The sequence below is a fragment of the Tamandua tetradactyla genome, chromosome 1 (genome assembly GCF_023851605.1).
Source record: "Tamandua tetradactyla isolate mTamTet1 chromosome 1, mTamTet1.pri, whole genome shotgun sequence".
Lineage (NCBI taxonomy): Eukaryota > Metazoa > Chordata > Mammalia > Pilosa > Myrmecophagidae > Tamandua > Tamandua tetradactyla.
This window is the reverse complement of record NC_135327.1, coordinates 70,105,493-70,133,180: the sequence shown is the minus strand read 5'-3', so window position 1 is coordinate 70,133,180 and position 27,688 is coordinate 70,105,493. Positions and strand designations below refer to the sequence as shown.

Genomic DNA, 27,688 nt, shown 5'->3' with positions numbered 1-27,688 from the left:
GCCTTGTCACTGGGTGGCCAACATCTGGTCTTTGGGAAGAAAATATCACCTTGATGATGCTTTGTTTTGGACACTTTCTCAGTCTCAAATGATAAGCTAATAAATTCCCATAGTTTAAGTCAATGCATTTTATGGTATATGCTCTAAGCAGCCTAGGAAACTAAAACACCTGCTTCCAGCTCAATTCATTTAATATTACTCTGTTTACAATGAGTAAAGCATTGAGAAAGGGTATAAAAAGCAGGTAAGAAATTTCCCTGCCCTCGACACACTTATTAATGGGGCATCAGCCACATATGAACAGAACAGAACAATTTTTAGTGAGGTTTATACTCAGGAAGCTGCCCATAAGCAAGCCTCTTCTGAAGAGTTCCTCTGTTCCCTTAATTAATTTTCTTGGATAAGACAAAATTTGTAAACACTGTTTTCAATTATAAAAAGTTGACACATGTTCACTGTAAAAATAAGAAAATAAAGAAAAGATAAAAAGATGTCTTCAGTATTCCCACTGCTTCAAGATAACCAATGTTAATATTTTCTTGGTTTTCCTTCCTATCTTTTTCTTCATTTTTAAACATATAAGTGCTCATAATGTATATACAATTTGTATCCTGTTTTTCTTTGCTTATAATAGAATTGCTTTATTATATTGATAAAAAACCTAATAGTTGTCAAATGCATTTATCATAATTTAATTGAATTATCCCCTACTGGTAGATATTTAGACTTCTTCCAGTGTTTATTTTGTTCATCTGCAGAGACTCCTAAAAAAAGTTCCTAGTGGAAGATGTCCAACATTCAGTAAGAACTTCCATAGAGATTTTAAACCATGGTTCAGAACAGAACCTCCTGCAAGAACTTGCTCTTAAAGAACAGGAAAAAAGAGGGGGAGAAGATGGATATGGGAGCACCTGGCAGTCAGGCAGGCCACTTCAGGTCCACATCTACAACCACAGAAACGGGTGTTTTCTCCCGGTCTGGCTGCTGGAGCTGTGTGCACCAAAAGCACAGAGCAGACCCCATGCAGGCCCATTAGGCAGTCAGCCTTTGTCTAGAGCCCAGGACACCTGGTACCTGACTGACCCACACACAACTGGATTTGGCTGAACCAAAATAACCTGAATAGTGGCATTGTGACAGCAAGATGCAGGGCACAGCTCAGGGGTCACTTCCCAACTGGATCACTCAAAAGGAAAAGCAGTTCAGCCCCAGGATGAAGGTTTTTTGAATGCAGAGGCTGGCTGCTCCCTGAAGAAGTGGGGACGGGTAGGTACAGAAGAGGGATGCTAGAAAACACTTCAGCAGTCTCCAGGAAAAAAATGACAGGTGGTGGCTGGTGTGTTCTTCACTCCAAGAGTTGGAATACATCAGCTGATTAACTTCACATGCTGTATATGGATTAGTGAAGTGGCCATTACAGCTCCCTGGCTGACACAGTAGACTCCAGCTGCACAATCCTTTGCTTGTTCCTACTGAAGATGAGAAGTATGCACTCCTGGCTTAAGCCCAGTAGAGCAGGAGTCTTTGAAAAGAGCAGGATATGACTCTCACAGACCTGGAGGCCAGGCCAGGCCCTCAAGTGCTCCCCTGACCCTTTGATGCTCATAACGTCCTCTGTGGTTACTGAGCTTCTGTGTTTAGTCACCACCCTGGAACGTGCTATCGAAGCATGGTTGTTTCTGGCCAGAATCGCTGCTCCTAGGCCCTGATGCTGCCCACCCAAGACAAATATACACAAAAAGAGGTTTCTGAGAGAGTGTAGGTACTCATGTTAATAAATGCCCAGCAAAAATATGGGGCATTGCAAGCTGGGAACCCGCACCCCAATCATATACCTACTACCACTTAAGTTGGCTCTAAGAAATGGGACAAGTCAGCCTTTGCTTCCCTGGGGACTGAATCATGACAGCATCTTCCTGACTGCTACCCAATTGTTTCTCTAGCTAAAGCTACTTCTTTTTTAATGAATATGATCAAGCTTTAAAAAAAAAATTTATGTCCCCCTTCATATATGTATATTTATATCTGCATATACACACATGAGCAGATATGTGATATGCATATCATAGGGAATATTGTTCACAATTTTTTGTGTGTGTTGGGGGTGCGTATGCATGGGTCAGGAATCAAACCCCAGTCTCCTGCATGGCAGGCAAGAATCCTACCACTGAACCACCCCTGCACTGCTAAAACTACTTTTATATATATATATATATTTTTATCGACAAATGTTCACACACAGGCAGTCCATACAGGGTATTCTAGTTTGCAAGCTGGCAGAATGCAATATACCAGAAACAGAATGGCTCTTAAAAAGGGGAATTTATTAAGCTGCAAATTTATAGTTTTAAGGCCATGAAAACATCCAAATTAAGGCACCTATAAGAGGATCCCTTTACTCAAGAAAGGCTGATGGAAGTTCAGGGTTTCTCTCTCAGCTGGAAGAGCAAATGGCAAAATCTGCTAGCTTTCTCTCCTAGCTTATTGTTTCATGAAGCGCCCCTGGGGGTGTTTTCCTTCTTCATCTCCAAATGTCTCTGACTGTGTGGGCTCTCCTGGCTCTCGTGAGCTCCAGTAAGCAACTCCACCTTGAATGGGTGGGGACACATCTCCAGGAAACCATCTAATCAAAAGTTACCACCCACAATTGGGTGGGTCACATATCATGGATAATCAAAAAGTTCCCATCCAGCAATACTGAATGAGGATTAAAGGACACGGCTTTTTTTGGGGTATGTGACAGACTCAAACTGGCACACGTGGTGTACCATCAATAACTCCAAATATCATCACATAGCTGTGTATTCATCACATGATCATTTTTAGAACATCTGCATCACTCCAGAAAAATAAAAAGATAAAAGAAAAAACTCATACAACCCATATCCCTTACCCCTCCCTCTCATTGACCATTAGTATTTCAATCTAACCAATTTATTTAACCCCTTATCCCCTCTGTTATTTACTTATTTTTTATTCATACTTTTTTACTTTATCTGTCCAACCTCTGGATAAAAAGCACATCAGATACAAGGTTTTCACAATCACACAGTCACATTATAAAAGCTATATCATTATGCAATCATCTTTGAGAATCAAGATTACTGGAACACAGCTCAATAGTTTCAGGTACTTCCCTCCACCCACTCTAATACACCATAAACTAAAAAGGAATATCTATATAATGCATAAGAATAACCTCCAGGAAAACCTCTCGACTCTGTTTGAAATCTCTCAGCCACAAAAACTTCATCTCATTTCTCTCTTCCCCTGTTTGGTCAAGAAGGCTTTCTCAATCCCATGATGCTGTGTCCCAGCTCATTCCAGGAGTCCTGTCCCATATTGCCAGGGAGATTTATACCCCTGGGAGTCATGTCTCATATAGGTGGGAGGGCAGTAACTTCGCCAGCCAAGTTGGCCTAGAGAGAGGTCACATTTAAGCAACAAAAGACGTTCTCTGGGGCGGGCCACGGTGGCTCAGCGGGCAAAGTGCTTGCCTGCTATGCCGGAGGACCTCGGTTCGATTCCCGGCCCCAGCCCATGTAACAAATACGGAGAAACAGAATACAATAAAACAAGAAAATGTTTAAAAGATGTTTCCCTTTCTTCCTTCCTTCCTTCCTTCTCTCTGTCTTTCCTTTAAAAAAAAAAAAAAAAAGACGTTCTCTGGGGGTGACACTTACGCATACTTATAAGTAGGCTCAACCTCTCCTTTGCAGAATAAGTTTCACAGAGGTGAACTCCAAGATTAAGGGCTCAGCCTATTGATTTGGTTGTACCAACTGCTTGTGAGAATATCAGTAATTCTCCAAATGGGAAAGTCAACTATTTCTTCCTTTCTCCCCAGTCCCTCAAGAGGATGCTGAAAATACTTCTTTATTCACTGCCCAATTACTCTGGGATATATCAGGGCATCACACAAATTAACAAGATCTCATGCCCTATTCAAGATTCCGTGTACTTATGGTGTTAAATTAAACTGATCCACAAGTCAAATTAGGTAACACACTACCCAAAATACAAATTTTGTACCAACTAAACATTTCTTCCTTTGGTCTCACACAGAAGTTGAAGTTTTTTATACATGATATTTACCCTGTGTTCTGATCTACCTTAGTCCTATCCAGATCAGCTTCATTCACATTTCTACTTGAAATCTGATTCCTTTTCCAACTTTTTAAATAGTTCCTGTATGGGGTAGGGCTGACTTTCATAGCTCCAGAGCTCTAACTCTGAGTCTCAGCTGTCATACAAATACCCGAAGTTTCTGGGAATGACCAGGTTATATACAAACAGCTCCATATCTCAGAATTTAGAAATAACAGCAACAACTCATGAATATATGTGACTACTGTACGAGCTTACAATCTAGGACCCTTTACAACAGACCCCAGCCTAAAAACTCATGCTCTCAACTTCAGTTCACTGAATTTTTATATTATAGTTAGTTCATATGAGTGAGGCATGATAATATTTGTCTTCTTATTTCTGACATTTCTTTCAATATACTGTCCTTCAGGGTCACTCACCTAGTTGAACGCCTCACAACGACATTCCTTCTTGAGCTGCTTAGTAGTCCGATGTACGTATACACCACAGCTCCCTCTTCCTTCCCTCAGTCATACCCTTAGGCTACCTCCATCCACTGTGAATTGGGAACACTGCCACCATAGACCAGTGTGCAAATGTCCATTTGTGTCCCCACTCTCAGTTCATCAAGGTATACACTGAGCAACAGGGTTGCAGGATCATATGGCAACCCCACCCCTAGCCTCCACCACACTGCCCGCCAAGGGACTGCATCTCTCAGTTTCCCTACCAACAGTGAATAGGTACATCCCTTTCTCTTTATTTTCTCTAGCACTTGTTTCTCTCTGTTCATTTTTAAACAGTTTTACTTGTACATCATACAATCCAACCTAAGTAAACAGACATGCCTTCACTACCATAATCTATATGAAGACATTTCCTTTTCTTCCACAATGAATCCATACCCCTCCCCCATGCCCCCACCTGTTGACATTTAGTTTTGGCATAATGCCTTTGTTACATTCAATGGAAACACATTACAATGTTACTGCTGACTCCATACTCTTGCTTATTTTGATTTGTACTTTTCCTGTATAGCATCCTTTTCAACACCTTAGGCAATGCTGGCATTCATTTCTTCTCCCTAATGTAAAAGCATTTCTTTATTTGTATATTTACTCCCCATCAATGTCCATTCTAGGTATTCCTAAGCTATACCCTCTCAGTCCTTATCCTCTATCTTTTCTTCTGGTTTTCAAACATGCCCCCAGCCCTTTTCCCTCAACCATACTCACATTCAGGTTCATTCAGTGTACTTAAATTATTGTGCTATAATCAGGTAGTATTGTGCTATCCATTTCTGAATTTTTACAATCAGTCCTGTTGCCCAGTCTGTATTCCCTCAGCACCAAATACCCAATCTCTATCCTATTTCTATTTTCTGATAACCTGTGTTCTTAACTTCAACTCTCAAAGTTCACTCATTAATGTTAGTTCATATTAGTGAGACCATACAGTGTTTATCCTTTTGCTTCTGGCTAATTTCACTCAGCATAATGGCTTCAAGATTCGTCCACATTGTTACATGCTTCATTCCATCGTATGTATATACCACAGCTTATATAGCTACTCATCCATTGATGAACATTTGGACTGTTTCCATCTCTTGACAATCGTTAATAAAGCTGTTATAAACATAGCTTTTCAAATGTCCATTTGTATTCTTGCCCTCAAGTCCTCTGAATATATACCTGGTATTGGGGTTGCTGGATCATATGGAAATTCTATACTTAGTTTCCTGAAGAACCACCAAACTGCCTTTCAGAGCAGTTGTACCATTTACATTCCTACCAACAGTGGATAATTGTGCCTCTTTTCTCCACAACCTCTCCAGCATTTGTCGTTTTCCGTTTTTGTGACAATGGCCATTATAGCGGGTATGAGATGATATCTCATTGTGATTTTGATTTGCATTTCCCTAATAGCCAGTGTAGTTGAGCATCTTTTCATGTGCCTTTTAGCCATTTGTATTTCCTTTTCTGAGAAGTGTATGTTCATGTCTTTTGCCCATTTTTTAATTGGGTTGTTTGTCTTTCTATTGTTGAGTTGAAGAACCTCTTTATATATTCTGGATACTGGATATGATATGTGGTTTCCCATTGCATAGGGAATGTCTCCCATTGCATAGTCTGCCTTGTTACTTTCCTGACAAAGTTCTTGGATACACAAGTGTTTAATTTTGAGGCAATCCCATTTATCTATTTCTTTCTTCAATGCTCATTGTGCTTTGGGTTTAAGATCTAGGAAACTACCTCCTATTACAAGATTTATAAGATATTCCCCTACATTTTCTTCTATAAGTTTGATGGTCTTAGCTCTAATGTTTGGGTCTTTGATCCATTTTCAGTTAATTTTTGTATAGAGTGTAAGATATAGATCCTCTTGGTCAGAGGGTGGAGGAAAGACTGTTGAGTCAGATCTCCATGACAACTACAGAAAGCAAGTATTGTAAAAGGCCATTCTTCCAAAGAGGTACCAGCATCCACAAAAACCCCTAGGAGAACCATGGTGTGGTTAAATGTAAAAAGAACTAAAGCACTAGGGGGAAAAGAAAAAAATTACAAATAAAAGAGCAACACAGATGCTGTATGGTGGAATAGCAGAGGGAGCCCTGACATTTGTGTTCAAGTTTGGGCAACTTCTGTAGCTTTTACATTTTCACAGATTCCTGATTTGTTCTGTTTTATAGATGGTTTAGAATGGACCATACGTTCTAGTTTGCTAGCTGATGGAATGCAATATACCAGAAACAGAATGGCTTTTAAAACGGGGAATTTAATAAGTTGCTAGTTTACAGTTCTAAGGCTGAGAAAATGTCCCAATTAAAACAAGCCTATAGAAATGTCCAATCTAAGGCATCCAGGGAAAGATACCTTGATTCAAGAAGGCCAATGAAGTTCAGAGTTTCTCTCTCATCTGGAAAGGCCATGGTGATCACAGTCAGGGTTCCTCTCTGATCTGGAAGGGCACATGGTGAACACGGTGTCATCTGCTAGCTTCTTCTCCTGGCTTCCTGTTTCATGAAGCTCCCCGGGAGGCATGTTCCTTCTTCATCTCCAAAGGTAGATGGCTGGTGGACTCTGCTTTATGTGGCTATGTCGTTCTGCTCTGCTTTCTCTGAATCTCTCTTATTCTCCAAAATGTTTACTCTTTTATAGGACTTCAGAAACTTATCAAGACCCACCCAAATGGATGAATACATGTCACCACCTAATCCAGCATAACAACCACTCCTGATTAAATCGCATGTCCAGGGAGATGATCTGATTACAGTTTCAAACTTACTATTCTACCTTTATGAAATGGGATTTTGATTAAAACATGGCTTTTTTTCCTGGAAGATGGCGGCTTAGTAAGACGCGCGGATCTTGGTTTCTTCTCCAGGACACCTACTAGGGGAGTAGAAACGATACAGAAAGCGCCCAAAGCCACAACAGAGATGGAAAAGACAGCGTACCCCATTCTGGAACGGCTGGCTGGCTGAGAGAAGCAGCTCGGGTGAGAACGCCGAGGCGCGCGGGCCTTACCGGGCGGGGTGGCAAGCGGCCGGAGTTGCTCCCTTCCCCCTTCCCGGGCCGGCTGGGAGAATTGGAGAGGTGGTCCCCTGAAACCAAGGCGACTGGCGCCCACACCACGCGCAGCCCCCGGACCAACTGAGAGAATTGGATCGGAGACCCCCAGGCCGCGGAGAACGGTGACCCCGTGACTCCCGGGGAACGTGCACTCTCTCGGGCGGGCCGCTGCCGCTGGCGCCCTCCCGCCATGCTTGTTGCCCAGGGCCGACTAGGAAATTCGGACGGGCTCTTTCCCTGGCTGCGGCGACCAGCAACCCTCCCTGCGTTCGGACACCCTCCCTGCGTTCGGACCCCGGGCCGGCTCAAGCCGCTTCGGCTAGCGAACCCCCAGGACGGCGAGAGTTTTCCAAAGTTAAAGGTCCCACAGCACCTTTTACTGGTGGGACCCGCAGACAAACGTGTGCCACGAGCGCCACCTACTGGGCAGGATAAGAAAAACAGAACCCAGAGATTTCACAGAAAAATATTACAACCTTGCTGGGTCCAACACCAAGAAAAATCTGAATAAATGCCCAGACGCCAGCAGCAGAAGATAACTGTCCACGCTCAAAAGATTGAGAATATGGCTCAGTCAAAGGAACAAACCAATAGCTCAAATGAGACACAAGAGCTGAGACAACTAATGCTGAATATACGAACAGAAATGGAAAACCTCTTCAAAAATGAAATCGATAAATTGAGGGAGGACATGAAGAGGACATGGGCTGAACATAAAGAAGAAATAGAAAAACTGAAAAAACAAATCGCAGAACTTATGGAAGTGAAGGATAAAGTAGCAAACATAGAAAAAATAATGGATAGCTACAATGATAGATTTAAAGAGACAGAAGATAGAATTAGTGATTTGGAGGATGGAACATTGAATTCCAAAAAGAAACAGAAACTATAGGGAAAAGAATGGAAAAATTTGAACAGGGTATCAGGGAACTCAAGGACAATATGAACCGCACAAATATACGTGTTGTGGGTGTCCCAGAAGGAGAAGAGAAGGGAAAAGGAGGAGAAAAACTAATGGAAGAAATTATCACTGAAAATTTCCCAACTCTTATGAAAGACCTAAAATTACAGATCCAAGAAGTGCAGCGCACCCCAAAGAGATTAGACCCAAATAGGCGTTCTCCAAGACACTTACTAGTTAGAATGTCAGAGGTCAAAGAGAAAGAGAGGATCTTGAAAGCAGCAAGAGAAAAACAATCCATTACATACAAGGGAAACCCAATAAGACTTTGTGTAGATTTCTCAGCAGAAACCATGGAAGCTAGAAGACAGTGGGATGATATATTTAAAATACTAAAAGAGAAAAACTGCCAACCAAGACTCCTATATCCAGCAAAATTATCCTTCAAAAATGAGGGAGAAATTAAAACATTCTCAGACAAAAAGTCACTGAAAGAATTTGTGACCAAGAGACCAGCTCTGCAAGAAATACTAAAGGGAGCACTAGAGTCAGATACAAAAAGACAGAAGAGAGAGATATGGAAAAGAGTGTAGAAAGAAGGAAAATCAGATATGATGTATATAATACAAAAGGCAAAATGTTAGAGGAAAATATTATCCAAACAGTAATAACACTGAATGTCAATGGACTGAATTCCCCAATCAAAAGACATAGATTGGCAGAATGGATTAAAAAACAGGATCCTTCTATATGCTGTCTACAGGAAACACATCTTAGACCCAAAGATAAACATAGGTTGAAAGTGAAAGGTTGGGAAAAGATATTTCATAGAAATAACAACCAGAAAAGAGCAGGAGTGGCTATACTAATATCCAACAAATTAGACTTCAAATGTAAAACAGTTAAAAGAGACAAAGAAGGACACTATATACTAATAAAAGGAACAATTAAACAAGAAGACATAACAATCATAAATATTTACGCACCGAATCAGAATGCCCCAAAATACGTGAGGAATATACTGCAAACACTGAAAAGGGAAATAGACTCATATACCATAATAGTTGGAGACTTCAACTCACCACTCTCATCAAGGGACAGAACACCTAGACAGAGGATCAACAAAGAAATAGAGAATCTGAATATTACTATAAATGAGCTAGACTTAATAGACATTTATAGGACATTACATCCCACAACAGCAGGATACACCTTTTACTCAAGTGCTCATGGATCATTCTCAAAGATAGACCATATGCTGGGTCACAAAGCAAGTCTTAACAAATTTAAAAAGATTGAAATCTTACACAACACTTTCTCGGACCATAAAGGAATGATGTTGGAAATCAATAATAGGCAGAGTGCCAGAAAATTCACAAATACGTGGAGGCTCAACAACACACTCCTAAACAACGACTGGGTCAAAGAAGAAATTGCAAGAGAAATTAGCAAATACCTCGAGGCGAATGAAAATGAAAACACAACATATCAAAACTTATGGGACGCAGCAAAGGCAGTGCTAAGAGGGAAATTTATTGCTCTAAATGCCTATATCAGAAAAGAAGAAAAGGCAAAAATTCAGGAATTAACTATCCATTTGGAAGAACTGGAGAAAGAACAGCAAGCTAACCCCAAAGCAAGCAAAAGGAAAGAAATAACAAAGATTAGAGCACAAATAAATGAAATTGAAAACATGAAAACAATAGAGAAAATCAATAAGGCCAGAAGTTGGTTCTATGAGAAAATCAACAAGATTGATGGGCCCTTAGCAAGATTGACAAAAAGAAGAAGAGAGAGGATGCAAATAAATAAGATCAGAAATGGAAGAGGAGACATAACTACTGACCTCACAGAAATAAAGGAGGTAATAACAGGATACTATGAACAACTTTACGCTAATAAATACAACAATTTAGAGGAAATGGACGGGTTCCTGGAAAGACATGAACAACCAACTTTGACTCAAGAAGACATAGATGACCTCAACAAACCAATCACAAGTAAAGAAATTGAATTAGTCATTCAAAAGCTTTCTAAAAAGAAAAGTCCAGGACCAGATGGCTTCACATGTGAATTCTACCAAACGTTCCAGAAAGAATTAGTACCAATTCTCTTCAAACTCTTCAAAAAAATCGAAGTGGAGGGAAAACTACCTAATTCATTCTATGAAGCCAACATCACCCTCATACCAAAACCAGGCAAAGATATTACAAAAAAAGAAAACTACAGACCAATCTCTCTAATGAATACAGATGCAAAAATCCTCAATAAAATTCTAGCAAATCGTATCCAACAGCACATTAAAAGAATTATACATCATGACCAAGTAGGATTCATCCCAGGTATGCAAGGATGGTTCAACATAAGAAAATCAATTAATGTAATACACCATATCAACAAATCAAAGCAGAAAAATCACATGATCATCTCAATTGATGCAGAGAAGGCATTCGACAAGATTCAACATCCTTTCCTGTTGAAAACACTTCAAAAGATAGGAATACAAGGGAACTTCCTTAAAATGATAGAGGGAATGTATGAAAAACCCACAGCTAATATCATCCTCAATGGGGAAAAATTGAAAACTTTCCCCCTAAGATCAGGAACAAGACAAGGATGTCCACTATCACCACTATTATTCAACATTGTGTTGGAGGTTCTAGCCAGAGCAATTAGACAAGAAAAAGAAATACAAGGCATCAAAATTGGAAAGGAAGAAGTAAAACTATCACTGTTTGCAGACGATATGATACTATACGTCGAAAACCCGGAAAAATCCACAACAAAACTACTAGAGCTAATAAATGAGTACAGCAAAGTAGCAGGTTACAAGATCAACATTCAAAAATCTGTAGCATTTCTATACACTAGTAATGAACAAGCTGAGGGGGAAATCAAGAAACGAATCCCATTTACAATTGCAACTAAAAGAATAAAATACCTAGGAATAAATTTAACTAAAGAGACAAAAAACCTATATAAAGAAAACTACAAAAAACTGCTAAAAGAAATCACAGAAGACCTAAATAGATGGAAGGGCATACCGTGTTCATGGATTGGAAGACTAAATATAGTTAAGATGTCAATCCTACCTAAATTGATTTACAGATTCAATGCAATACCAATCAAAATCCCAACAACTTATTTTTCAGAAATAGAAAAACCAATAAGCAAATTTATCTGGAAGGGCAGGGTGCCCCGAATTGCTAAAAACATCTTGAGGAAAAAAAACGAAGCTGGAGGTCTCGCGCTGCCTGACTTTAAGGCATATTATGAAGCCACAGTGGTCAAAACAGCATGGTATTGGCATAAAGATAGATATATCGACCAATGGAATCGAATAGAGTGCTCAGATATAGACCCTCTCATCTATGGACATTTGATCTTTGATAAGGCAGTCAAGCCAACTCACCTGGGACAGAGCAGTCTCTTCAATAAATGCTGCCTAGAGAACTGGATATCCATATGCAAAAGAATGAAAGAAGACCCATCTCTCACACCCTATACAAAAGTTAACTCAAAATGGATCAAAGATCTAAACATTAGGTCTAAGACCATAAAACAGTTAGAGGAAAATGTTGGGAGATATCTTATGGATCTTACAACTGGAGGCGGTTTTATGGACCTTAAACCTAAAGCAAGAGCACTGAAGAAGGAAATAAATAAATGGGAACTCCTCAAAATTAAACACTTTTGTGCATCAAAGAACTTCATCAAGAAAGTAGAAAGACAGCCTTCACAATGGGAGACAATATTTGGAAATGATATATCAGATAAAGGTCTAGTATCCAGAATTTATAAAGAGATTGTTCATCTCAACAACAAAAAGACAGCCAACCCAATTACAAAATGGGAAAAAGACTTGAACAGACACCTCTCAGAAGAGGAAATACGGATGGCCAAGAGGCACATGAAGAGATGCTCAATGTCCCTGGCCATTAGAGAAATGCAAATCAAAACCACAATGAGATATCATCTCACACCCACCAGAATGGCCATTATCAACAAAACAGAAAATGACAAGTGCTGGAGAGGATGCGGAGAAAGAGGCACACTTATCCACTGTTGGTGGGAATGTCAAAGGGTGCAACCACTGTGGAAGGCAGTTTGGCGGTTCCTCAAAAAGCTGAATATAGAATTGCCATACGACCCAGCAATACCATTGCTAGGTATCTACTCAAAGGACTTAAGGGCAAAGACACAAATGGACATTTGCACACCAATGTTTATAGCAGCATTATTCACAATTGCAAAGAGATGGAAACAGCCAAAATCTCCATCAACAGAAGAGTGGCTAAACAAACTGTGGTATATACATACGATGGAATATTATGCAGCTTTAAGACAAGATAAACTTATGAACCATGTAATAACATGGATGGACCTAGAGAATATTATGCTGAGTGAATCCAGCCAAAAACTAAAGGACAAATACTGTATGGTCCCACTGATGTGAACGGACATTCGAGAATAAACTTGAAATATGTCATTGGTAACAGAGTTCAGCAGGAGTTAGAAACAGGGTAAGACAATGGGTAATTGAAGCTGAAGGGATACAGACTGTGCAACAGGACTAGATACAAAAACTCAAAAATGGACAGCACAATAATACCTAATTGTAAAGTAATCATGTTAAAACACTGAATGAAGCTGCATCTGAGCTATAGGTTTTTGTTTTGTTTTGTTTTGTTTTGTTTTGATTTTACTATTATTACTTTTATTTTTTTCTCTATATTAACATTCTATATCTTTTTCGGTTATGTTGCTAGTTCTTCTAAACCAATGCAAATGTACTAAGAAATGATGATCATGCATCTATGTGATGATGTTAAGAATTAATGATTGCATGTGTAGAATGGTATGATCTCTAAATGTTGGGTTAATTTCTTTTTTTCCGTTAATTAAAAAAAAAAAAAAAAAGAGAAGGGATAATTGGAGATGAAGGGATACAGACTGTACAACGGGACTGGATATAAAAACTCAGAAATGGACAGCACAATACTACCCAATTGTAATGCAATTATGTTAAAACACTGAATGAAGCTGCATGTGAGGTATAGGTTTTTTGTTTTTGCTTTTTTTGTTTTTTTTTCTATTATTGTTTTAATTCTTATTCTGTTGTCTTTTTATTTCTTTTTCTAAATCGATGCAAACGTACTAAGAAATGATGAATATGCAACTATGTGATGTTATTAAGAATTACTGATTGTACATGTAGATTGGAATGATTAAAAAAAAAAAAAAAAAAAAAAAACATGGCTTTTCTAGGGTACATACATCCTTTCAAACGAGTACACCATATGTACCAGAATTTAGGAGGTTAACCTACACAAAACAACAAATTTTGCTTTAAGAAAAACGGACATGTTAGAAACATCGGAATATAGTTATAATAAGAACTGATTATAGCTCTGAAAAGAATTTATGAAGAAAAAGGTTCATCATATCCTCTACAGATTGATGTCTCTTGCTGATTACAAATATTTGATTTACATATATCTTTTTAAGAAACACAAGTGCATAAAAAAATACACCTGTTATTTAATACCAGATACTTATCTAGCAAATGATTTACTGAAAACTTCTGGAAAGTCATCTTGTTAAGGAAGGATCAAAGGAATATTGAAACAACTTTTTTTTTAATTTGGTGAGCCCAGATTTTGAGTTTATTAATCTCAGGTGAGCAAGAATGTAACTTTCTTCTTGCTTTATAATGCAACATAATTTCCATCCTCATCCTCTATCCTGCCTAATGGCAGAACATTCCAAACCAAGTCCATCCTTTCCAGAGGGTTCTCTGTTGATTCAGGGTAAGCTCAGCCAGTCCAGTCTTCTTCCACTTGGCCCTCTTCTCATTAAGGTTGCCCCCAAGACCCGAGGGATAAAAGAACCTCAGGGCAGGGTTAGTCAGCCCTGGTCGTGACTTGTCACTACATGGCCATGTGCTGAGTCAAGTGCCGTCCCTCGTGCTCTTCAAGCAGGGACCTCCCTGTGCTGATCTCATCATATTCCACTCTCCCCCAATCTCGTATTCACTCCATAGTCTGGAAAAAAGCACCGGTCCTGGGTTGGCACCGATAAATGCCCACATGTACCAGCTCCTGGGATACGGTTTCTGTCTCTGTGCTGACATCTGCGGAGGCAAAACTTCCAGATCTTCAAGGGATGGCACTTGCTGGGTCCCTCCCTTTCTCTCCTGTGCCATTTGGGGACTGTCAGAACCTCAGTGAAGTTACCATATGGCTCCTGTGCCCTGGGCCCTGACAGCCATTTTCAGGAGAAGCACACATTGCCACTTACTCCAGGTTTCCAGATGGGAAGTGAAGTATAGGCCCCTTCTTAGTTATCTGGGGGATTTGTCAGAGCTGCCCCTCACACTGGAGCCAACCCCAAGAGGTACAGGGAGGGTACAAGGCGCCTTCTCAAAAACCTACACCAGCTTCTAATGCACTCTCTAGCTTTCAGCCATTTGCACTCCTGGTTCCCAGGAGTTCTTCATTGTTTCAAGGAGTTTGCAACATCCACGGCAGAGAGCTGGGAATGACCTGTTTCGCTGATAAAAATGAGAATGAAATGACAGTAACAATACTAGCAGCAGAACTTAACATTTCCTGAGATATTGTCATGTGCAGGGCCATCAATTTTTGTTTTTAATTTTTAAGTTTAAAATATTTCAGACTTACAGAAAAGTTGCAAGAATAGTATGAAATCCCCTGTACCCTTCACCCTGATTACCCAAGTGTCAACTTTTCATCATATTTGCTTTAACATATTCTTGCTCTCTTATTCTCTCATAATTCTCATGGTTGGTATTTTCGGAACCATGTAGGAGCATGTCACAGACGTGATACCATTAACCCATATATACTTCTGTGAGTATTTCCTAAAAACAGTCTTTTACATAATCATAGTACAACTATCAAATTCAAGAAATTAGTATTGACACAACACATTTATCTGATTTACAAACCTAATTCAGATTTTGCCAATGGCCCACTCATATCCTTTCAGCCTATGGTCAGGGAGGGTAGTGGGGAGGAGGTGAATCTAAGAAAATATCAAAGTCCCATTCTATGAAATTTCCATTAGTAAATCAAGTCATTCAGACTGAGCTTTTGAATAGTAAAGCAAAGATTTTGCCCTTATGTTTCCTATTTCTCCTACATTAATGTCCAAAGGATAATGGTATCCAGTAAAAGAAAATTAATACGTCCCAAATATCTACCATAAATGGGATCTATATGATACATTAGATATGTTCCTTTAACCATTCTCACCAGAGAGCTCTATTAAATACAAGATAAATTCGTTTTTTGTTTGTTTGTTTTGCATGGGTAGGTACCGGGAAGCGATTCCAGGTCTCTAGTGCAGCAGGTGAAAATTCTGCCACTGAGCCACCTCGCACAGCCCAAGATGAACTAGGTTTTAAGTGTGATCAAACAGTACTTTCTCAGTTACAGTATGTATAAACATTTAATCTTCACCAATATCACCACTGAACTACTATTCAGTAATCTATTGATGGTCTTCATTATTTAATGTTTATTCATAAAAAATGGGTAAGGAGTATGAGAATGAGAATAAGCAAAAAAAAAAAAAATGTTCACAGAGTAGTTAGGAAGTACTATCAGCAAGTAAGGACCTTAAAGCTCAAAGACAGGGGAAGTAGGGGGAAGATGGAGGAACAGAAAGCTCCAAGACCCAGTCCCTCCACCACAATAACTATTAAACAGGCCAGAACTGTCTGAAACAACTATTTGGAAACTCCAGAATCCAGCAGAACACTGTATGGCATCCAGGAAAGAGCAGAAGGAAGAGGCTGGTAAATTACAGTAAATGCCAGAGAATCCCTCTATTGCATGGCAGTTACTGGTACACAGCCCCACTCTCATAGTAGGTTACCATGGGGTCCAGCCCTGGGCTAGCTCATTGGTGACAGAAGAAGACATAAGATTCTACTTCCCCAAGGTCAGGGGTGGGCATAGCTGATTAGAGCTTTCAATTAGTGACTTCAGATCACTGGGGTCCCAGCTCTGAGGGTGACGATTCTTCCAACCAGCCACAGAGAAAAGCAGCTGAGCACACTTAAAGATACTAAGTTTTCTCAGAACTGGGGAAAAGCTGAAGTGCTGCATTTGCTGGGCAGGTCAAGAAAGCACAGATCTGGAAAGCAGCACCATGTGACTGGAGAGCCTGCAACTCCAAGGACATGCCACCCAGTCTACCAGAAAGCAAACTTCCACCCAGCACCTTGATGTGGACTTTTGACTTCTGGAATGTTTCCTTCAGATCCTAATTAACTTGCATCTAGAACTATGAAGTGCAAAGGACAATTCTTCCTTCAAACTATAAACTGTCTGCTAGAGAAGACCCTGCTCACTTCAACGCAAGAAAAACCACAGCACGGAATAACTTACAGGCAGATGGTGGAATGCAATAAGATGAGTTCATCCCTGCTATGTGGAACAACTAGAGAAAGGACAGAAAATGACTGGGACAGGAGTTCCAGGGTATGAGCGAGAGGGACTACTACATTAAAAGTAGAAAAATTATGATTGAGAGGATATGGCGAGTTTACTCAGTTGTGACTGCACCTAGGGCAGGTTGCAACATGCAGGCCAGAGTGGGTGCTAAAGAAGTGGCATGCTCCCATACACTCACCTCCACAACCAGCTTGGGAGATCTTCCCTCTCTGCTCTGCAACCAAGGGCTCCTGCGAGGGAACCTGGGAGCCAGTAGACTTGTTTTATTCACACACAGAAAACTTGCTGTGGTACACAGTGCCTACCCTCCCCCCCGACACAGGCTTCTGTGGACACCTGGCTTTGGGGGAGACAGGAGAGAACCAGGGGTGGGGGGTGGGGCATGCAGAGCAGAGTGAATCTCACAAGTGGGCAGCAAAAGAGACACTCTGGGTCCCGCTACCTGTATTCTTTCTCCACCAAGGCCTGGTGCACTCATGGTGTGCATGGGCATAAAGAAGGGACAAGGAAGTGAGCCACGCCACACAGCCCGTCATTCCACGTGCGAGTCTGGAGACCACCAGAACTATCATGCCCACAAACAGATTCTCTGCTGAGGTACACAGTGCCCACCGACCACCCCCTGTTCCTGGGGTTGGTGGCTTCCAGCATGCACAGAGACCTATGGCCTTGACAGTTTCTTCACCTGGTCTGGATCCTGCCCAGCCATCTGCCACAGTCAGGGAGAGGCAGGCCTGAGAGGAGAGGTGGCCAAGAGTGCCCTCTTCTGAGAAGAAAGGGAAAGAGCAGTCTGGGGATTGCCTTTCTCCCTAACCTTTAAAAGATCTTCAGTTAGAGTGGCACCTTCTGCATGAGGTCCATGCCCTGGTTTGGCAGGGAATTACTGACAATCCAAGTGCCAAAGGAGACCTTCAACGCAAACCCAAGCAACCACAAAATCTTAGATAACTGAGGTAAATTAAGTTTCAAAATAACCTTATCAAGATAATCAAATGCTCAGAAATCAACAAAAACATCACTAAGCATATGAAGATTCAGACAGATACGGTGAAGCCAAATGATCCAACTAAAAAGCTGGCGGAGACACAGAATTGTGTCCCCACCCTGCACCTAGCCCTGTGCTGGGCCCCACCCTACACCCATCCCACTACTGAGGAAAATCAACTTCGAAAGAACCCTATCAAGATAATAAATGTCTTCACAGCCACAGAAAATTACAAAGCGTATGAAGATGCAGACAGAGATAGCCCAGCATAATGTCCAAGTAAAACACCAGAGGGGGGCGGGCCACAGTGGCTCAGCAGGCAGAGTTCTCACCTGCCATGCCACAGACCCAGGTTCAATTCCCATTGCCTACCCATGTAAAAAAAAAACACCAGAGGAGACTAAGACTTTGGAACAATTAATCAAAGATGTTCATGCAGCTCTGCTAAATAAATTCAATGTGATTGCTAATGATATAAAGGAGATCAAGACACTAGAAGAGCATTAAGAGGAACGTGAGAGAATAGAAAAATAGCAGATATCAAAGAGATGAAAGATACTGTAGACCAAATCAAAAGAGACACACAACAGCAGATCTGAAGAGGCAGAAGAAAGAATAAGTGAACTAAAGGACAGGACAACTGATTTCAAACACACAAAAGAACAAATGGCAAAATGATGGAAAAATCTGAATTGGATCATCAGAGAAATTATGAACGACACAAAGTGCACAAATATAAGAATCATTGGCGTCCCAAGAAGGAAAAGAGAAGAGTAAATGGCCAGGAAGATTAGTTAAGGAGATAATGGGGGAAAACTTCCCAACCTTTATAAAAGACATAAATATGCAAATCAAAGAATCCCAATGAACCCCAAAAAGAATAAATCCAAATATGCCTACTTCAAGACACATACTAATCAGTCTGTCAAATGTTGAAAAGAAGTAGGAAATCCTGAAAGCAGCAATAGAAAACAATCTACTACATACAAGGGAAACCACATAAGACTGAGTTCGGACTACTTAACAGGCACCATGGAGGTGAGAAGGCAGTGGTATGATATATTTAAGAATCTGAACAAGAAAAACTTCCAGTCAAGAATTCTGTATCCAGCAAATTGTCCTTCAAAATTGAGGGAGAGATTAAAATTTTCACAGAAAGACAAAGGCTGAAAGACTCTGTCAACAAGAGACTAGTCCTACAAGAAATACTAAAGGGAGTTCTGTTAGCTTAAAAAAAAGACAGGAAAGGGAGTCTGGAGAAGAGCACAGAATTAAAGAATATCAGTAAGGGTAACTTAAAAAGAGAAAAAGGGGAAAGACTACAGAGATCTGAAAAATAAAAACCAAAGGATAAGATGGTAGATTCAAGAACTGCTTTTAACAGTAATATCTTCGTTAATGGACTAAATTCACAATTAAAAGATACAGTTTGGCAAAATGGATCAAGAAATATGATACATCTATATGCAGCTTACAAGAGAAGCAACTTAGACCCAATGGTACAAATAGATTGAAAGTGAAAGGACAGAAAAAATGTTCCATGCAAGTTGTAACCAAAAGAAAGCAGGAGTTGCTATACTAATATCAGACAAAATAGACTTTAATTGTAAAGACATCATAAGAGAAAAAGAAGGACACTATATATTGATAAAAGGGACAATTCACCAAGAAGAAATAACAATCATAAATGTTTATGTTCCCAATCAAGGAGGTCCAAAGTACATGAGGTTAAACATTGGCAAACTGAAGGGAGCAATAGATGTTTCGACAATAATAGTAGGAGACTTCAATACACCACTTTCCTCTATAGATAGAACAACCAGACAGAGGATCAACAAGGAAATAAATAACTTAATTTTATAAATGAATTAGACCTAACAGACATACTTAGATTGTTACACCCTAAAACACAAGGATATACAATCCTCTCTGGTGCTCATGGAACATTCTCCAGGATAGATCATATGCTGGGGCACAAAACAGGTCTTTATAAATATTAGAAGATAGAAATTATTCAAAGCACTTTCTCTACTCACAAGGGAATGAAGCTGGAAATCAATAACCACCAAATAAGCAGAATTTTCACAAACATATGGAGATTAAATAATACACTCTTAAACAACCAGTGGGTCAAAGAAGAAATTTCTAGAGAAATTGGTAACTATCTGGAGATGAATGAAAATGAGAATATGGCATGTCAGAACTTATGGGATGCAGCAAAGGCAGTGCTGAGAGGGAAATTTATTGTTCTAAATGCCTATATTTAAAGAGAAGAAAGACACAAAAGGATAAATACTGTATGATTTCACTTTTATGACCTTGGTAAAGGTAAACTCAGATGCTTATAATATACAGGGGACATAGAGAAACACGGAAGCTAGAGATAGGTGAACGGTTAGCTAATAAGCTTGATCTTAAATCTACAGGAATGGATAGAAGTGAAGGCAGTTCATTAGTGGGTCTGTAAGTAATACTGCCATATTGAAGGCAAACATGATTGAAAAGGGTCGTATAGACCCATGTATCCTACCAATTAATATTACAAATACAAATAAGTTCTTGCATGAATATTTCAAAGGCATGAATCTTGTACAAAGAGTAAATAATATCAGGGTATGGGGGAAAAACTACTATCGGATGCTATGGTCTATGTTTAACAGGAAGACATCAACAGTACCACAGGAATACCAGTGGTAAATAATTGGGGTACAGGGAATGACAAGAGTTAAGGGGATATTTGGATTTCCTAATTTGTGTGGGTGGGTTTATTGGTTATTTTTCTCTTGAGAGCAATGAAAACTCTCCAAAATTGAGAGTGTTGATGACTATGTAACTAAATGAGGATAATATGAGACATGGATTATTGACTTTGGACATTATACATGATACCCAATAGGTGGAGGTGGCTGAAGGGTACACTCACTGAGAAGAAGAATGGTGAACCATGGTATATACACATGATCAAATATTGTGCAGCTACAGAAAGGAATGAAGTCATGCGGCGTGTAACAATGTGAATGGACCTGGGGGACACTATGTGATGCAAAATAAACCAGAAACAAAAGAGCAAATATTGTATGGCCTATTTTAGAAAATAATTATAAGAAAATTAGGAACTAGATTGCAAGTTCTTACAGCAGTCACATTTAATCTGGAGCTGTAATTGTTATTTCTAGATTTTGAGACGTTGTGCTATATATGCATAACCAAGTGTGCTGGTTTGAAAATGTTATGTATCCCAGAAAAACATGGTCTCTTAATCCTTATTCAATATTGTTTAGGGTGGAACCCTTTGATTAGATTGTTTCCATGGAGATATAATCCACTCAATTGTGGTTGTGGACATCCTGATTAGATGGAGCTATGACTCCACCCATTTAAGGTGTGTATTGATTAGTTTACTGGAGCCATTTGAAAGGGGAAACATTTTGGAGAGAGTTTGGAGCCAACAGAGCCAACATGAGACCCAGATTTTTGAAGATGCAGGGCCCAAGAGATGTCGCCATGTGCCTTCCTGTGAGATGCTGAGGGAGGAAACCACTAGAATTAGAAGCTGGAAGCAACAGAACCAGAAACAAGAACTAGCCTTCCCATGTGACAGACATTGGCCTTTCTTTGGAGTTAAGGTATCTTTCTCTGGATGCCTTAATTTGGGCATTTCTATGGCCTTAGACCTGTGTGCTGGTTTGAAAGGAAGCATGCCCCCTAAGAAAAGCCACGTTTTAATATAAATCCCATTTCATAAAGGGAGAATAATCTCTATTCAATACTGTATGTTTGAAACTGTAATGAGATCATCTCCCTGATTGATGAGATTTAGTTAAGAATGGTTGTTAAACTGGATTAGGGGATGACATGTCTTCACCCATGTGAGTGGGTCTTGATTAGTTTCTGAAGTCCTATAAAAGAGGAAACATTCTGGAGAATGAGAGACTCAGAGAGAGCAGAGAATGCTGCAGCACCACAAAGCAGAGAGTCCTCCAGCCAGCGACCTTTGGAGATGAAGAAGGAAAACGCCTCCCGGGGAGCTTCATGAAACAGGAAGCCAGGAGGCAAAGCAAGCAGATGACACCGTATTCGCCATGTGCCCTTCTAGCTGAGAGAGAAGCCCTGACTGTGTTCGCCATGTGCCATCTCACTTGAGAGAGAGAGCCTGAACTGCCGAGAGAGAAGCCCTGACTGTATTCGCCATGTGCCATCTCACTTGAGAGAGAGAGCCTGAACTTCATCGACCTTCTTGAACCAAGGTATCTTTCCCTGGATGCCTTTGATTGGACATTTCTATAGACTTGTTTTAATTGGGACATTTTCTCAGCCTTAGAACTGTAAACTTGCAACTTATTAAATTCCCCTTGTTAAAAGCCATTCCGTTTCTGGTATATTGCATTCTAGCAGCTAGCAAACTAGAACAACCTGTAAATTTGTAACTTAATAAATTCCTTTTAAAAGTTGTTCTATCACAGCTTCTGGCAGCCATCAGCAAACTAAAGCACCTGGTATTTCCTTGGACCTTTGGGTAACTGTGCGACACCTGAGACTCAGAGTAGGAGTTCTACATGTCTGAAAGTCAGAATCATCACGTAAAATAGCTGCTAAAAATATTGTAAAAGAGATCAGACTTCAATTAGAGATAAGAATGAAGCTGATCAGGTCAGGAATAAGGTAAAAATCAGAATACAGCAGGTAAGGAGGACATTTGTCTGTATTTTAGAACATCACCTACTCAATGAAAGCAAAGGAAGAGCAGTTATTTTGTACAAAACCTAAATTTTCTATAGCACACAATCTAACTTAACCTGTTTAGACAGATAATTTGAACAACCCAAACACAGAAGGAGCCCAGACTGCAAATGAGGGCTTGTAATTCTATTCAGTTTAAGTAATGCCCAGATACATTCCAGAGTATGTTGAGCAGCCAATTAAAAAGTATTGGCAAAGTCTTTTTAGGGACAGGAGAAAAAATATGGCACTATTAAGCTTCACCACCAGGGAAACCCCTGATACTGTCTCAAACATTAGGTACTCCCAATTCAATAGGGCAAGGCCTTAATCTTGAGCCTTGTCCTAATGAAGCTCAGTTACATAAGTGGAGAAGCTAAGCCTACCTATAGTTGTGCCTAAGAGTTACCTCCAGAGGACCTCTTTTGTTGCTCAGATGTGGCTTCTCCCTCTCTAAGCCCATTTCTGCAAGTAAAATCATTACCCCCTCCTCTGTGTGGGACATGACATCCAGGAAGTCTCACTGGTAATGTGGGAGATAACTCCTAGGGATGAGCCTGGCCCTGGCACTATGGGATCAACAATACCTACCTGACCAAACAGGGGGAAAGAATTGTAACAAAATAAGCTATCCGTGGCCGACAGAGTTAAAATAGAGTTGAGAGGCTACTCTGGAGGCTAGATATTGCTATTTAACATAGTATGCCAAACACCAACCAAAACCATTCCTGCCAACACCTAGAGCTTAATCTGAGATTCTACAAAGATTCTATGCACTATGATTACTTTCCAGAAACATACAACCTCCAGATGGGTTCCTAAGCCAGATAAATTCTGAAACCCAGGGGGCCAGCCTCTCCAGAACATCAACTAGTTCCATTTTCCTATACAATATTATTGACAGCCCTTTCCAACATGAAAAAGTTAGAATGGGCATAGTCCAAATACCCCTAAAGATTGGAAGAAGTATCAAAGGAGAAGGAGGAATTATAACAGAGAAGATAGGATTTAGCAAGTGAGTATGACCTCTGAATCATGGTATCAATATTTCTTTTAGTCTCCTGAGTCTTGGAGGAGCAGGAAGGAAAAACCTAAAATTGTAGGACTATAACCCATACCAAACTCTGGAATCTTCTGTAACTACTTATTACAATGTACTTTGAAATTTATTGCTTATTTGTATATGTTTTATTTCATAATTAAAAAGAATCAGTGAGATAATACAGTATTTTTCCTTTTGTGCCTGACTTATTTCACTCCAAATGATATCAGAGTTCATCCATGTTGTCGTATATGTCAGAAATTCATTTCTTTCACAGCTGATTAAAATTCCATTGTGTGTATATATTTAAAAAACAATAAAGAGAATCAGCAAACCAAAAACTGGCTCTTTGACAAGATCAATAAAACTGACAAACTTTTAGCTAGACTGATGAAGAAAAAAAGAGAGATGACACAAATGACTAAAATCAGAAATGAAAAGGGGGACATTACTACTGACCCCACTGAAATGAAAAGGACCATAAGAGGATACTATGAACAACTGTATGCCTACAAATTAGATGACCTAGGTGAAATGGACAAATACCTGGAAATATAAAAACTACCTGTACTGACTCAAAAAGAAATAGAAGAGCTCAACAAACCAACAACCAATAAGAGATTGAACCAGTAATCAAAAACCTTCCAACAAAGAAAAGCTCAGGACAGGAGAGCTTCACAAGGGAATTTTAACAAATATTCCAAGAAGAATTAACACCAATCCTGCTCAAACTCTTCCAAAACTCTGAAGAGGAGGGAACACTCACTCACTCATTCTATGAGGCCAATGTCATCCTCATACCAAAGTCATATAAAGATAGCACAAGAAAAGGAAACTACAGACCAATATCTCTTATGAATATAGACGCAAGTATCCTCAACAACATACTAGAAACCAGAATCCAACACCACATTAAAACACTAATATACCATGATCAAGTGGGATTTAGCCCAGTCATGCACAGGTGGTTCAATGTAAGAAAATCCATTAATGTAATGCACCACATTAACAGAATAATGGAAAAAACCTACATGATCTTCTAAATTGCTGGTAAAAACACATTTGACAAAATCCAGCATCCTTTCTTGATAAAAACACTTAGAAAACTGGGGAGAATTGGAAGCTTTCTAAATATGATAAGGGGCTTACATGAAAAACCATAGCTAAAATGTTATTTAATCATGAAAGACTGAAAGCTTTCCCTCTATGATCAGGAAGAAGACAAGAAGACAAGGATGCCTAATATCATTGCTGTTAATCATTGTACTGGAAGTTCCAGCCAGAGCAATGAGGCAAATAAAACAAATAAAAAAGCATCTAAATTGGAAAGAAGCAAAACTTTCCCTATTTGTAGATTACATGATCCTATATATAGAAAATCTTGAAAAATCCACCACAAAGCTCCTAGAGCTAATTAATAAGTTCAGCAAAATGGCAGTACAAAGTCAAAACCCCAAAATCAGTAGTATTCCCACACACAAGCAATGAACAACAAAAAGAAGAATTATTCCATTAAAATAGCAACTAAAAGAATCAAATATCTAAAATAGATACAATCAAGGATACAAAGGTAATAAAGGATGTAAAATATATGTACACAGAAAACTATTAAACATTGCTACAAGAAAATAAAGAAAGCCTAAATAAATCGAAGGACATTCCATGGTCATGGATTAGAAGACTAAATATTAAAATGTCAATTCTACCCAAAGTGATTTACAGATTCAATGCAATCTCAATCAAAATTCCAACATCCTACTTTGCAGAAATGGAAAAGCCCATTATGAAATTTATTTGGAAGGCTAAAGAGCCCTGAATAACCAAAAACATCTTGAAAAAGAAGATTGAAGTTGGAGGACTCATATCTTCCAAGCTTAAAACTTATTACTAAGCCACAGTAATCAAAACAGTATGAAGTGGGCCATGATGGCTCAGTGGCAGAGTTTTGCCTGCCATGCCAGAGATCCGGGTTCGATTTCCGGTGCCTGCCCATGTAGAAAAACAAACAAACAAGAAAAGAAAAAACCAGTATAGTACTGGCACAAGATCAGACATATAGACAAATAGAATCAAATGTAGAGCTCAGAAATGAACCCTCACATTTATGGTCAATTGATTTTTGGTTGGGGGAAAGGACCATTCAATTGGGAAAGAATAGCCACTTGCTGGGAAAACTGTATGTCCATATGCAAAAGAATGACGGTTGACTCCAACCTCACACCATAAAAAAATCAACTCAAAATTAATCAAAGACCTAAATATAAGAGCCAGAAATATAAAAATCACAGAAGAATACCTAGTGGAGCATCTTCAGGACCTTGTGTTAGGCAAGGGTTTCATAGACTTTACACAAAAAGCACAAGCAACAACAACAAAAAAATGGATAAACAGGACCTCATAAAAATTAAAAATTTTGTGCCTTAAATGACTTTATTATGAAAGTAAAAGGACAACTTAAAAAACAGGAGAAAATATTTAGAAACCACATATCTGATAAGGGATTAATATCTTGATTATATAAAGAAATCCTACAACTCCACAACAAAAGACAAACAATCCAATTTAAAAATAAGCAAAAGAATTGAACAGATAACTCTCTAAACATATACAGTTGGCCAATAAGCACATGAAAAGATGCTCAACATCATTAGCCATCGGGAACGTGCAAATCAAAACCACAATGAGATACCATTTCATACCTACCAGAATGGATAGTGGTAAAAAAAAAAAAAAAGAAAACTGTAAATGTTGGAGACGATGTGGAGAGACAGGAACACTCATTTTTTGCTGGTGGAAATGTAATATGGTGCAGTTTCTGTGGAAGACAGTTTAGTGATTCCTCAGAAAGCTAAGTATAGAACTACCATATGACCCAGCAATCCCACTTCTAGGGATACTGAATTGAAAGCAGAGACTCGAACAGATATTTTCACACCAATGTTTCTAGCAGCATTATTCACAATTGCAAAAAGATGGAAGCAACCCAAATGTCCATCGACTGATTAATGGATAAACAAAATGTTGAATATTTACACAATAGGAATAGTATTCAGTTGTAAAAAGGAAGCTCTGATTCATGCAACAACATGGATGAACCTTAAAAACATCAAATTGAATTAAATAAACCAGACATAGAAAGATAAATACTGTCTGAGGTCACTGATATAAAATTAGAAAAAGAAAACTCACTGAGTCAGAATCTAGACTACAGGTTACCAGGGGAGGGGTGGGAGCAGGGAATAGAGTTAAGGCTTAAAATGCACAATAGAAAATTTGGTACGGTGGACAAACATTTTGGTAAAGAATGCACAACACTGTGAATGTAATTAACATCACAGAGTTATATATTGGAGTGTGATTAAAAGGGGGAAATTTTAGGTTTTATATATGTCACTAGAATAAAAATTTTTAAAAATTAATCCATGGAACTGCACTACACAAACAGGGAACCCTAAGTTAAACTACAAACTATATTGAATGGTACAATTATAAAAATGTGCTTTCATCAATTGTAACAAATATACCACACCAATGCAAGGTGTTAATAACAGTGTGGTGTCCTGATTTTTTTTTTACATGATCTTGGTATAAAGCTACAACTTCTCTTATTAAGAAAAAAACAGAACCCAAAGACAGATTTTCTGTTAAGTAGACAACTTCGGGAGTTTCTCTTTGCAACTAGAAAGTAAAAAGGGGTCAGTCATTGTCAAGTTATCATTCAGAAAAAAGTCCCAGAAAGCCAATTCATTGAACTCAAAGCCTATTTGATTTAACTTCTAAAAATTAGCAAATCACTGAAGATTATACACATCCTGAACTGTAGCAGAACTGACAGTACAAATGGGAAAGAAGGAATAACCACCTATACTTCCAAAGGTGTTGGTCAAAACTTACGAA

General features: G+C 39.2%; 1 protein-coding gene across 4 annotated transcripts in view; it reads right to left on the bottom strand.

Moving 5' to 3' along the window:
• Positions 1 to 27,688, bottom strand: part of C1H7orf57 (chromosome 1 C7orf57 homolog) — a 69,090-nt gene that overhangs the window by 35,873 nt on the left and 5,529 nt on the right. The window lies entirely within an intron of this gene.